Source organism: Sprattus sprattus, assembly GCF_963457725.1.
Source record: "Sprattus sprattus genome assembly, chromosome: 7".
Lineage (NCBI taxonomy): Eukaryota > Metazoa > Chordata > Actinopteri > Clupeiformes > Clupeidae > Sprattus > Sprattus sprattus.
The window spans coordinates 31,451,836-31,464,271 of NC_137926.1; positions in this window are offsets into that span (position 1 = coordinate 31,451,836).

Consider the following 12,436-nt stretch of genomic DNA (forward strand, 5'->3'; position numbering starts at 1 on the left):
ATGTCACTGCTGTAGGTCAGTGGGCACAGAAGTAAAGGAGAAGAGGCACTTATAGTGTGTAGTGTATGGAACAGAGAGGAAGCTGGAACCCTGTAAGAACTGTACTCCAGTGGGGCACTTTGCTAATATTAAGCAAGACATTTATAAGAGATGCAATAGAACAGAAGATTTACAGATCTAACACAGAAAACTCAAAAATGAAACGAAAAAAAACATTGAAATCTTGGATTGAAACAAGACAAATAGAAACAATAAGGGGTTTCAAACAACAACAACAACAACAACACCAAGAAATGTTTTCCCTCTTCCTTCAGATGAATTTGGTTGCAGCTCTTCAGTGAACACTCATCTGTTCTCCTTGCCTGTTTAGAACTCCCTGTATCAGACTTCTCGTGACTGATGTGGAAGACCAGTAGCTTAATTCACACCTGCCTTTGGAATGCTGTTGTCCTGTCGACAAGGGCAATGCTAAGGACACAGAAGCAGAGGCTGCTTGGAAAGAAGGTAGAGTCGGGTGACCTCCTACTGTTTCACCGGTAATGGAGCTCTGATCTGTACTGATCTGTACTGCTGCTATGCCCTGCTTTTTGTTCTGTTTTGTGCCACGGATGTTTCAAGCCTTGTAAGAATCCAGTGGTTTCAAGCCACTTTCACCCTGTATGAGATGGCGTTTGTCTTTTCAGCTGCTTAATTCCTCTTTCAAAACCCTGTGTTTTTTTATGTACAATCTGATTGGGTGTAGTTCACTGTGACCTTTCCTCTGATTGGGTGTAGTTCACTGTGACCTTTCCTCTGATTGGGTGTAGTTCACTGTGACCTTTCCTCTGATTGGGTGAAGTTCACTGTGACTTTTCTTCTGATAGTGTTGAGGCTGTCATCCAGACCAGTGGAACTGGGTAAAATTGCTGTGAGCTGAGCAACTTTAGTGGAAATGTGATTGGTGACATATGATGCCATCTTAATGTGACTCTTCTGAGCCCCTGTGTTCACTGCAGAATTATATCTGTATTGCAGAATGGAGTGGATTCGGTGAACACTTCCACTTCCACTTCCAGACACAATAAATCATTCTTTTGCATTAGAGGGCAAAGGTTATGTGTGACAGAACAGAAATACACTGACTATCTCTGATTTGTACCACACCTCACCACACCGACGACTACTGGAGGCCTGACATTCAGTGCGGTTACATGATGGCATAACCCCAATTTCGGCCAAAGCCCGACTTCTCTATCCATGGAGGGTTAACTGCGTTATCTCACGGTACATGGCAGTGACAAATCTAGATCTTGGCCGCGTCAGTTCAAATCAAATGTGGAATGTGTACAAGCGGGCATTTGCTACCGTTGATTATACAGTAAATAAGTTGTGAAATGAAACAAAAACACATCACAGTTAAAGTTGTATTAGTATTGATTGATTCACATCGATATGAATGGATTACATGACTAACAAGTGGTGGAAAAGTAATATGAAATTCAGTGAATTAGCGCGTTCTGTCCAAAACAGCTATTATCATATCATAGACATATATGATGCATGTATATACTGTATGTCTATGGGCAGGATCTGCGCAAAAGTTGTTGTTGTCCAGTTGTAATCTAGTTTCGAGAGTTACATGCGCGCGTTGTCCGATTTCCAGCGTAATCTGATCACTTATCTGGGTGTGTAAATCGGATTTCAGTCGGGCACAGGAAATCTAGATTTGGTGAGTTACATGAATTGGATCTTCGATTGAACCCCGACTATGCTTGGAAACTGGACACATGTAACCGCACTGACTGTCAGTGTAGCTATAGCCAGGCTAGGTGTTAGCATGCTGGAAAGCCCTTGTGTTACATTACATATGAAGATCCATTCTGCAGTTTAAATATGAGATCCTTGTGAGAATGTTGATTACTGTGTGAGGAAAGTGTGTAATTAAAATGATGGCCACACATGTATCTACAGTTCTAAAGCATGTCATAAGCCTGCTAGGTTTTCCCTCGTTTCTGTCAGCTCTGGCCCACAAAGACAAGGCAGATACAATATGAGGAGCAGGTTATGCACCCTTTCCATGTAGCACCAGGTGGCAACACAGTACAAAATACTCACCACATTTGATGTGTTGATTCCAGTAGGCCTTCCAACAAGTCATGGAACCATGGTTACAAGGGATATCCTTCCATTGGAATTCAAAGTCAATACAAGCACCAGGAAAAAATAAAACATGGATGAAATGAACCCTGTGGAGAAAAGGCTATAGCCTGGAATTGGCGAATGGTATGATTGTGTATCACAGATTCAGAGCATGTATGACACAGTATATTGATACCTTATATAAATATGATATACAATATTCTCTTGAGACCTTTGTTTTCCAATCAACTCTCAAGAGGAAAGGAGGAAGTCAATAGCCACAGACTGCCCCTACACAGCTGAGCTAACCATGTGCTTGAAACTCAGCATCACACCATTCCAATCCATCTACTCTATCTCACCTGTCCACGCTCATTGGCCAAAGGGCTCTGTGCTTCCTGTCCAGCCTCATGATCCTCTTATCTCACCCATGCGTCACTTTCATGCGTCACAAGGCTGCTGCTACTGTGCAAGTGCTATAATTCAAGTCGTTTATATTTTAGTGGAAGGAAACAGTGGTCACAAAAACAGCGTACTTATCATCTTTACTTTTTCTATACAGCAACAGCTTGGTTAGCCTTATACTTTAAGTTGTGTCCAAATGCTCCATTGAGGGCTCACCCACAAGCTCATGAAAGTGTGAAAGAGAGAGAGAGAGTGAGAGTGAGAGAGAGAGCGAGAGAAAGGGGACAAAGAGCAGTGAGATTGCAAAAGCTCTCAAGAGATTATTGCGCGATAGCATGTTTTCCAGGCGGCTAACGAGTGTGCAATAGCACAGTGTAGAGCTAGTTTATCCACTCCCTAACAAGTTGACCTGGAAACCAAACCTACAGTCCTTTAGGAGTTATAGACAATGCAGCTCTAGAGGAATGGAAAAATCCCATTGCATGCATGACCTGATGGACACAGAGGCTAATTGTGTATGAGAAGCTCTAATGAATGTGACTTCTTATAAAACAAAAGCAGCTTCATCAGTGGCCATAAACTCAGGACCACTTAGCTGGTGATGGCCGAGCCGTTTGCCTTTCTGTGGCCAGGGAATGCCAGGCTTCCGGTGCATCTTGTCTGCACTGGGACAGATGATTCATTGATGATTCATCGATGAAGATGTCCTTCATGCTTCCTTCTTGGAACATATTTGGGTTCCATATGAATTTGAAGATGTGATAATGAAATCTAGTTACCTACAAACATATAGCTACACATGGAAATATCCTGCATGCTGTGGCATTGAGAATATATTAACAAATAGATTGATAAAGACAGCTAATCGGGGTAGTTAGCTCTGTTTTTATTTAGAGTTTTTTTTGGGTGATTTAACAAAACTGAAATATGTCTTTAATCTCTCAGATTTGTCTCTGCAGGACACAACTCCAGTATTTACAGTGCAGAAGCAGGAGAGGTTATAATGTGTGTAAATGTTTGTTTATAAAGCTATGAGGATGTATCTGGTTACAAATATCTAAAGGTCAAGGATTACAATTATACCTCTGGTTCAGACAATCCTGTGAGTTTCTGAGCAAAAAAAATGCATCCATCTACTAAGCACATGGAGACAAGGATGACTGGCCCAGCGCGCTTCGCATGACTGTGTTGCTATGTGACGTGCTTTACAGCGGTTAGCTTGTCCTTGCTCCCTTGTCCTCCATCAGCGGCTCCTTCATTTGGAGGTCTTTAATTAACACCTGATTCCTCTCTTTCGATGAGTTCCATGGTTGCCAGGCACCAGTGCATGGGTGGAAACCATTTATTGAAGGTGGCACCGCATACGGTTCTTCTCACTGTCTCCAACCATCTTTAATGTCCCCACTGATACTGAAACATGCTCCTTGTGTGTGTGTGTGTGTGTGTGTGTGGGGGGGGGGGGGTACTTAACCCCTTAATTACCATATTATTTTCCATCTGGAGGTGAAGATAGTGGCGTTGATCAAGTAGCTTCTACTGACACGATTACAGAAACACAATTTTCTGTTGCCCTTTGAGTCGGCAATGGTGAACAGCATGGGTGAAACATACCATATTTCATGTCACAAGGTGAATTTATAGATTATAACAATCTTATGTTACAATCACATAATCTTAGCCCTTCATGAGTAACATTGCTGTGAAGTAAATATTGCCTCGCCTCCTTGTAGACTTCACCCTTAAATCTATGTAGGGTAAATGTAGGGAAGAGAGAAAGAGAGAGCCTGTGCTTCCTTCACCGTGAGGCAATTACAGATTCACAACAGAAGCTTGTTTCTCTGTAAAGCCTCCTACTCTTTCTCTCTCTCTTCCTCCCTCCCTCCCTCTGTCACGTTTTCTTGCTCTTTCTGTTTCTCCCTTACTTCCTTTGTGTGTGTATTAAATGCTGGCCTTTGTGAGCACCTTGTAGAGCTGTGTTTTGGTCTGTGTATGTTTTGGTGTGTGTGTGTGTGTGTGTGTGTGTGTGTGTGTGTGTGTGTGTTTTGGTGTGTGTGTGTTTTGCTGTGTGTGTGTGTGTGTGTGTGTGTGTTTTGGTGTGGGTGTGTGTGTGTTTGTGTGTGTGTGTGTGTGTGTGTGTGTGTGTGTGTGTGTGTGTGTGTGTGTTTGCTTTGTGTGTGTGTTTTTTGGTGTGTGTGTGTGTTATGGAGAGAGGAGGGGTGAAGGGGAGGTCTTGAGTCTGAGGCTGACTGCATGTGTGCCGCTCCTCTGACTCCCTCTGCTGCTAACTGGCTGTCAGAACCATTCTCTGCCCACTGCTCATAAAGCAAACCCTTTTTTTCTTTCTGTCCTCATGCCCATTCGACATTTGAAGGTCAAACCATTAACCCAAAGGTCAAGCTGGAACTCTGCATGATGTAATGTTCCAATCAGCCTGGAACCATAAAATAAAAGGTGAAATGGACTGGAATGAGATCACCTATGGGAGGAAGAACTGGACAAAGCTTCAAGGGATGCATCAGGCAAAAGGTTTTGCCACAATTCAATTCCATATAGTGGGTTGAATTTAAATGTGCATTTTCATGAATAGTCTTTGTTCAATGGGGTGGTCTTTGTGGTGTTCATGTTTTCTTATCAATGCTTCCCGCCTCTATCTGTTTACTGCAGTGGAGAGGCAAGCTCTGAATCAGCAGCCAGATGGGTCCTTTGTGCAGGCTTTCACTCCACAGTTTATGCAGCCTTCTCCCCACTCAGAGAGAGGATGGCCTTCATCACAATCACATTCTCATTCCTTGATTCACATTCAAGGAGTCATTGTTAGACTGCCACGTTATTGTCACTGTGTGTTTGTGTTTGTGTGTGGGTGTGTGTGTGTGTGTGTGTGTGTGTGTGTGTGTGTGTGTGTGTGTGTGTGTGTGTGTGGGTGTGTGTGCTTCTGGGTGGGGTGCTTGACTGTGTGTGTGTGCACCCTGCACATCTAAAGGCTGATTGATAATCAATAGACAGCTTTTCCTTGTCCTCGCTTTTTCTATTGACTTCTCAGTCTCTTTATTTTACTCTTCTCATTTATTTCTGCTTACCTCCCTCTCTCTCACACTCTCTCTGTCACACATATGCACAAACACATTTATTCTCTCTCTGTCCACAGGGTTTGTGTTCCGTTGTGTATAAAATGCAACCTTCTTAAAACAATGCAATGCCAAACAGACTGGGTTTGAGGGGTTTTGTCGCTCGTCATTCCAGAGGGCTACCGTCCTGATAAATAGTAGAACCCTTAGGTTAATGATTACCGCGATGGTATTAGCACCAGCCAGAGCTGATCACATTCCCGTGAGCACACTGCTCACATCCAGCATCAGCATGGCACATTCAGGGTTATCTGTCACAGATAATCCCTCTGCTCTGCTCCATGTATTCCCCTGGCTGCACTCGTAGAACAGCTGCCACTGCAAGCCTCAGGGGATGGATGGGTGCCATGGGTGGATCAGTGCAGCATGGAATGGCCAAAGTCAGTCTGCCTCCCGGTGTCATTCGGTGTCATTGTTTTTAGCTCCATTAAGTCAATATGCTCCGGATTAAACACAGAGCTAGTTATGGGCCCTCTGAGGCTCGGAAGCTAAAAATACATCATGGTCAAGTTACAGAAAATCGACTCGTGCTGTTTTGTGCTTGCCTGCGTCCTTCTACTAAACGCTAGAATGAAACCGATGATTCAGCCAGTTTGTGCTTTGATATAAAGAGGTCGCCTCATCCGAGACATTTTATTCGGAAAATGATATCAACTCTCGTCGTGAAACGAAACACATTGTTGATATAGTTGATAAAAAAACAGCTGACAATCCCCAGGAGCTATGACCGAAACTATAGCAGAAACTATTGCGCGCACGCACGTGTACAGCACCTGCAGCCTGGAGAGCCCGCGCTGGTTTGGGGAGAACCCTGTCCCGGGCAGGGCGCGCGCAGAGGCGTTCCTTCAGCAGGGCTACACAACAGCGAAGCCACGGAGCCTCAAGCAGCCGCGGCAGCACTGTGTTACCCGGAGGGTTTGGAATCCAGCCCACGCGGCAGACCCGAAGAGAGGGATAACAGTACCACTTTTTGACTCCGTCTGCTCATAATACCGAAGCTTTTTAGAAATGTGAACTATTGTGCCGGGTCCCCTTTACTGCACTTTCCAGACTTATCGCCACCTCAAGCCCCGATAGCCCCGATGCTTACGTGTAGACTACATTTGGTTCACGGGCAACATTGTGGCAGATGGATATAAAACGACTATCCAACAAGTGAAACCAAAAAGGTTTTATCTCGCAATTAATTCCCGTGATTAACCTCGACATGGACGAAGCACGAACTGAGAACCCGGCGGAGCCTATCAACAGCAGCGTGGAAGAGGAGAACTACCGAGCTCTCGTCTACGACACGGCACTCAGCACTTTCCTGGCGGTGGTAGTGTACGTGGTAGTCAAAGTAGGCTTAGATCGGATTAGACAATGGCGAGCTCGGATATCGGTTCTGATCGTGGGTTCCGGTCCTGTTGGTCTGACTGCCGCGTTGGTCGCTGTTCGCTCGGGAAAGGTGCTGAAACTCACGGTATTGGATGAGCGCTACAGGACCGCACTGCTGTGCAGACCGCAGCAGATCGCACTGGACCCCCGCAGCGTCAGGTTCCTGTTAGGCTTGGGAGTGGACTTTGATAACATGGAGGGCTGCTGGCACAACGACCACTTCTTCACTAAAATCGGCGTGTTCCAGGAGTATCTCCTCAGCATTTTGGAGCAAAAGAAACAAAAGATTGATGTTAAAGTTCACTTGGGAACAAAGGTGCGTATGTTGTGTAATTGTAGTTAATCTGAAATATCTCCCAGTCATCCCCTCTCCCCTATAGGCACCGACACATTTAGGGATTAGGCATGTTGACCTCATGACCTGCCAAGCGTGCAGAGGGTTTCTTTGACAGACTTAAGCTCCTACAAACCGCGCTTAAACCATGCCTAAATTGTGCATGGTTACTTACCTCAGTTATTCCCAATGAGAGTGAGACTAAGAGTGTGGATGCAGTTGATGTGATCATTTACTATTCTATCAAGATCTGCCTGATAAGAGGGCCAAGTGTTATGCAAGTGCATGGACTGTCATGTTAGATAGGGCTGTTGCTTTAAGTATGGATGGACGGACGTACCTTTGGTGACCCTATAAGGACTGTGTTGGTAAGATCATATCTAAGGGAGTCAGTTTGATGTATGCACTATTACAGGATTAACTTTGAAGATTTACTTTCTCTCCTGAACAATAGGAAGCATTCATGCCTGGCCTTGGGAGGCGAAATGTTTCAGATCATTATGTAGCCTTGTTATCAGGTTGCCAAGTTACATTGTAACAATATGATTAATATCATCCAGGGATGTAGATTATGTTGTTGTTCTATTCCCTCATCTGTGAAGCCGGTGGGCGTGGTGGGGGAGGCCGAACACAAATATTCAGACTAGTCTAGACACAGATGGGAGGGATCGACTCCCTTTGATGCCAAAAGTAATATCCAGTGCAGGCATGAATCAAAGCCAAAGGGATCTGGCCTGTTTACCTCTCCCTCTTGAGGAGATGTGTGTCTGTCTGGGGTGGCTTTAATATTCCCGTGTGATTGCAGCTCCTAACATAGATAGCAGCCCGCTCAGCACAAAACACAGCAGCCAATATTAGAATGCATAATCCAGTCCCTTCAGGATATTTATCTTTGTCATGGGTGTAGGATTTGCTACACAAAACATGGAGTATGACTTGTCTGAGCAGAGGCTGAACTATTAATAGCTTCTACTAAAACATGAAATGACAGCTCAAGTTTTGTTTTCTGAGCAATGATGGTGAAATGCCATTCAGCAACTGAAATCCGAAATGTTTTATAAATGACAGATATAGCCTGGAGAGCATTTAAAATAGTTGCATCACAACATGCCAAGCAGCCATCCACTTTCAGTGTTGTGACAGCTGAAATGTTGGACTTTGACCCATAACAAGCAACTCATTTCAGTCCATTATGTTTTTGCCCTCCAGATGCTCCATTCGGTCCATCTTTTCATGCCGTGTGAAGAGGTTTCCTCTCCGTCTCCTGCCATTTAGACATGGTTTAGGCCAGCCTGTATGTAGACTGTGTTAAAAGGAAAAGCTTGAATATGAAGCAGTGATTGGGATTCTAAAACCCTCCAGTGGTTTGCAGATGGGCAGTGAGGTGTTAAGCGATGGCTGCGGCCCGTCTCTGCATGAGGCCCTGTGTGGTTCAGTTGCTCCGAGGGGTGATTGTGTGTGAGGTGGACATGTGGGGAGTGCTGTCACATGTCCCCCTCTGGCGCCGGTAATAAAGTGATTTAATAGATCCAGTGTTCACACCAGGGACTCGTCCAGATCCAATCCATCCTGGGGTAACCTGATTGCCCCTGGGCTCCAGAGCAAGAGGAGGTGCATCGCCTGCTCTTTCACATCACAAGAGCGTGGCCTTTTTCATCATACACACCAATACATGTGTCACTCCCTCTCCTGTTTTCTCATCTCTGTCTCTTGGATAATGGTCTCTCATTAGATGATAAGATCAGAAACTCTCATACGTACACACACACACACACACACACACACACACACTCTCACATATTGTATTTCCTTTTGTCTCTTTATTGTATTTTTGTGTATCCTGTTTTAGCCCCCCCCCCCCCCCCCCATCTGTCTCTGTGTGCTTCTGTCTGTCTCAGTGTGTTTTATTCACATGCCAACTGACCTTTTAAAAGAAATATGATATCTGACATAGGATCAGTGAAAAGGTTACATTATGGTCCAGTTTCTCATTAAATGCATATATGAGATCTTGTTGATTTAGTTCCATGTACAATGTGTTTGGTTTGAGGTCTTCCTGTAATGGAATAGTGATAGTGGCAGTAATTGTATTGGTATAAAGGAATATGACCTCCCCTTTGCTGAATGTAATCGTCTCTGATTTACTTCTGTGTTTAACTATCAGTCTCTATACTGCAAATATTATCTTGTGTGTGTTAAAGTTGATGTCATATTAGTGGCATATCCTGTACTGCAAGATACCCACTGTGTCTGTGTAAACTAAAGCAGATTAAACAAACCTTCATATTTGAATAACACACACACATACACACACACACACACACACACACACACACACACACACACACACACACACACACACACACACACACCACACACACACACACACACACACACACACGCACCACACAGGCAGAGAGAGAGGGAGATCCTTAAAGGGCCAGCTCTGTCTCTGCACTGCCATCCTGCTTGTGACACACACACACACACGCACACACACACACACACGCACACGCACATGCACACGCACACTCACACACACACACACACACACACACTCATTTCCAAGGAAGGCTCCAGTAGTAACTGTCACCTTCAATCTGTAAATACAGGTTTAGCAGACATATTTGATTTCCATATTCAATGACTAATATATGAAAACATTAATCCTAGTTTCATCAGTGGAAAATAAATTTAGCTTATAGCATTCATCCCTTCCTCAACATTATTAATAACTGTTTTGAAGAGCTTTACTATGTAAAATGGTGGTTTAAATGTGTCAGTTAGAATGAGGTCAGTGTTATTTTGAATTCATTTGGTTTAGAAGATGACGTGCCATCTGGCCAAGCTGTTGCAGAAAGCAAGTGGGAGATGTGAGTCACAGAGGATGTTCGCTGCCTCTGCAACTGATGGCCTTCAGAAAACTCAGATTTGTGCTTCTGGAGATGTCTCCTCCTCTCTACAGAGGCACTATGAAGCTTAAAGGATTTAGTGAGGCAGTCTCACTTTTTTAAACATTCATGTGTGGAGGTTGGAAAAGCAAATTAAGGACTGTCTTATGCCTCACCAACATACTGAAGAGCATCATCTCTCCCAAATAACCATCAGATTCTTCTCTCTTTTTTAGGTAGCCATCTTCACCCTTTTTCTCTCACTCCTCTGTATTTATCTGCTGTCTGTTCTTGCTCTCTCCAAAATGGTAACTGTGCTCTGCCTCTCCTGTCTTTCCTGTCAGTTCTCGGAGGACTACCTGCGGCGGATCCCGTGTGGGCAGTGGCCGCGGGTGATTGTGGTAGCGGACGGCTCTTGTGGCGACTCCTGCTCCGTGCTGGGCATCAGCTCTGACTACATCGTGGAGTCCTGCCACGCCTACGGAGCCAATGCCACCATTGAGAGGCTGGACCAGCGGCAGGTCAGACCTCCTGACAGCACCATACATCCCCACTGTCAACAGATTTCTTGTCAGACAGGGTAGTTATTTTTTGGTTTTGTGTTTTGTGTCAGATGAGATTTTCTATTTCTATTTAGCAGCTCTATTCATGTTTCCTATTCCTTTGTTGGTATTGTATGGAGTTTAATAGGCTACAGATAAAGATCAGTGCTTTGAACCAGTGCTATTATTAAACATACACTTATTGAGTCAAACCCTGCGACTGTATTTGAGTCAATCAGTCAGGATGGCAGATGAAGTGGAGAGAGAATATAATCCGTGCCCTGTTAGGCATTTGAGATCCACAGGTGTGTTATATCCAGTCATGCTCTGGCGCTCTGATCGTCGCGCACGCTTGCATCCTTGTAGCCTCTCTGTGTTTGGGCTATCTGTTCTGGCCCCTGGGCCCCCGGGCCTCCGGGCGTGGATATGGATGCGGAGCAGATGCAGTTGCACGGTGCCTGATGGGGGCCCCTTCCTGTGGCGAGCCGCTGACACCAGCATGAATAGGACAGGGAAATGAATGAGTAATGAATGATTACGGAGCGCCTCAGAGAGGAGAAAATAAAGGGCCGGTGACGCAGCCAGCCGCTTTGCACAACAAACCCCAAACAATTAGGGCCTGCTTCCTGCATCGTTTCAAGCTCATTTACTCAAGCATTTGATTTGCACATCTAATGCTGACACAAGAGAGATGTCTCTCTCTTTTTTCCTTCTTTCACCACACAGTAGCCCATATGTCATGGTAAATTAAAGACTACAACAGAAATAGCATGTAGACTATTTTCAGTCTTGCTTTAGTGGGTACCTGCGGCTGCCTGCCGTCAGGATGTGTTCCTGGGTAATCAGCTGATGCAGTGGGGGTGTCTGCAGGCAGGATGTGTTCCTGGGTAATCAGCTGATGCAGTGGGGGTGTCTGCAGGCAGGATGTGTTCCTGGGTAATCAGCTGATGCAGTGGGGGTGTCTGCAGGCAGGATGTGTTCCTGGGTAATCAGCTGATGCAGTGGGGGTGTCTGCAGGCAGGATGTGTTCCTGGGTAATCAGCTGATGCAGTGGGGGTGTCTGCAGGCAGGATGTGTTCCTGGGTAATCAGCTGATGCAGTGGGGGTGTCTGCAGGCAGGATGTGTTCCTGGGTAATCAGCTGATGCAGTGGGGGTGTCTGCAGGCAGGATGTGTTCCTGGGTAATCAGCTGATGCAGTGGGGGTGTCTGCAGGCAGGATGTGTTCCTGGGTAATCAGCTGATGCAGTGGGGGTGTCTGCAGGCAGGTGAGGCTGCCTGTGCTGGGCAGCAGTAATGGCCACACAAGCTTGAGATGGATTGAAGCTAGATCACTTTGGCTCAAACATTCCTATAGCTTCAGTATTTCAGTTGGTAGAGCATCATAATGATAACACAAGGGACAGACAGAGGCTGCAGACTAAAGCCCTAAATATACTGTATGTCCTATGGGCCGTACTCTGTATTTGAGTTTGTCAAATAGTGACTTAATATAAAAAAAACCATAGTGAGTACAGAATGTTTTATTTAGGCAGAATTTAGCTCGAAGTCGATTGTAAGTACATTTCTATGGTGCATCTTTCTCTAAGACCCTGTATGTATACGTATAGGGTCAAGCTCAAGAAAAACGTCTCGGTTACTTACGT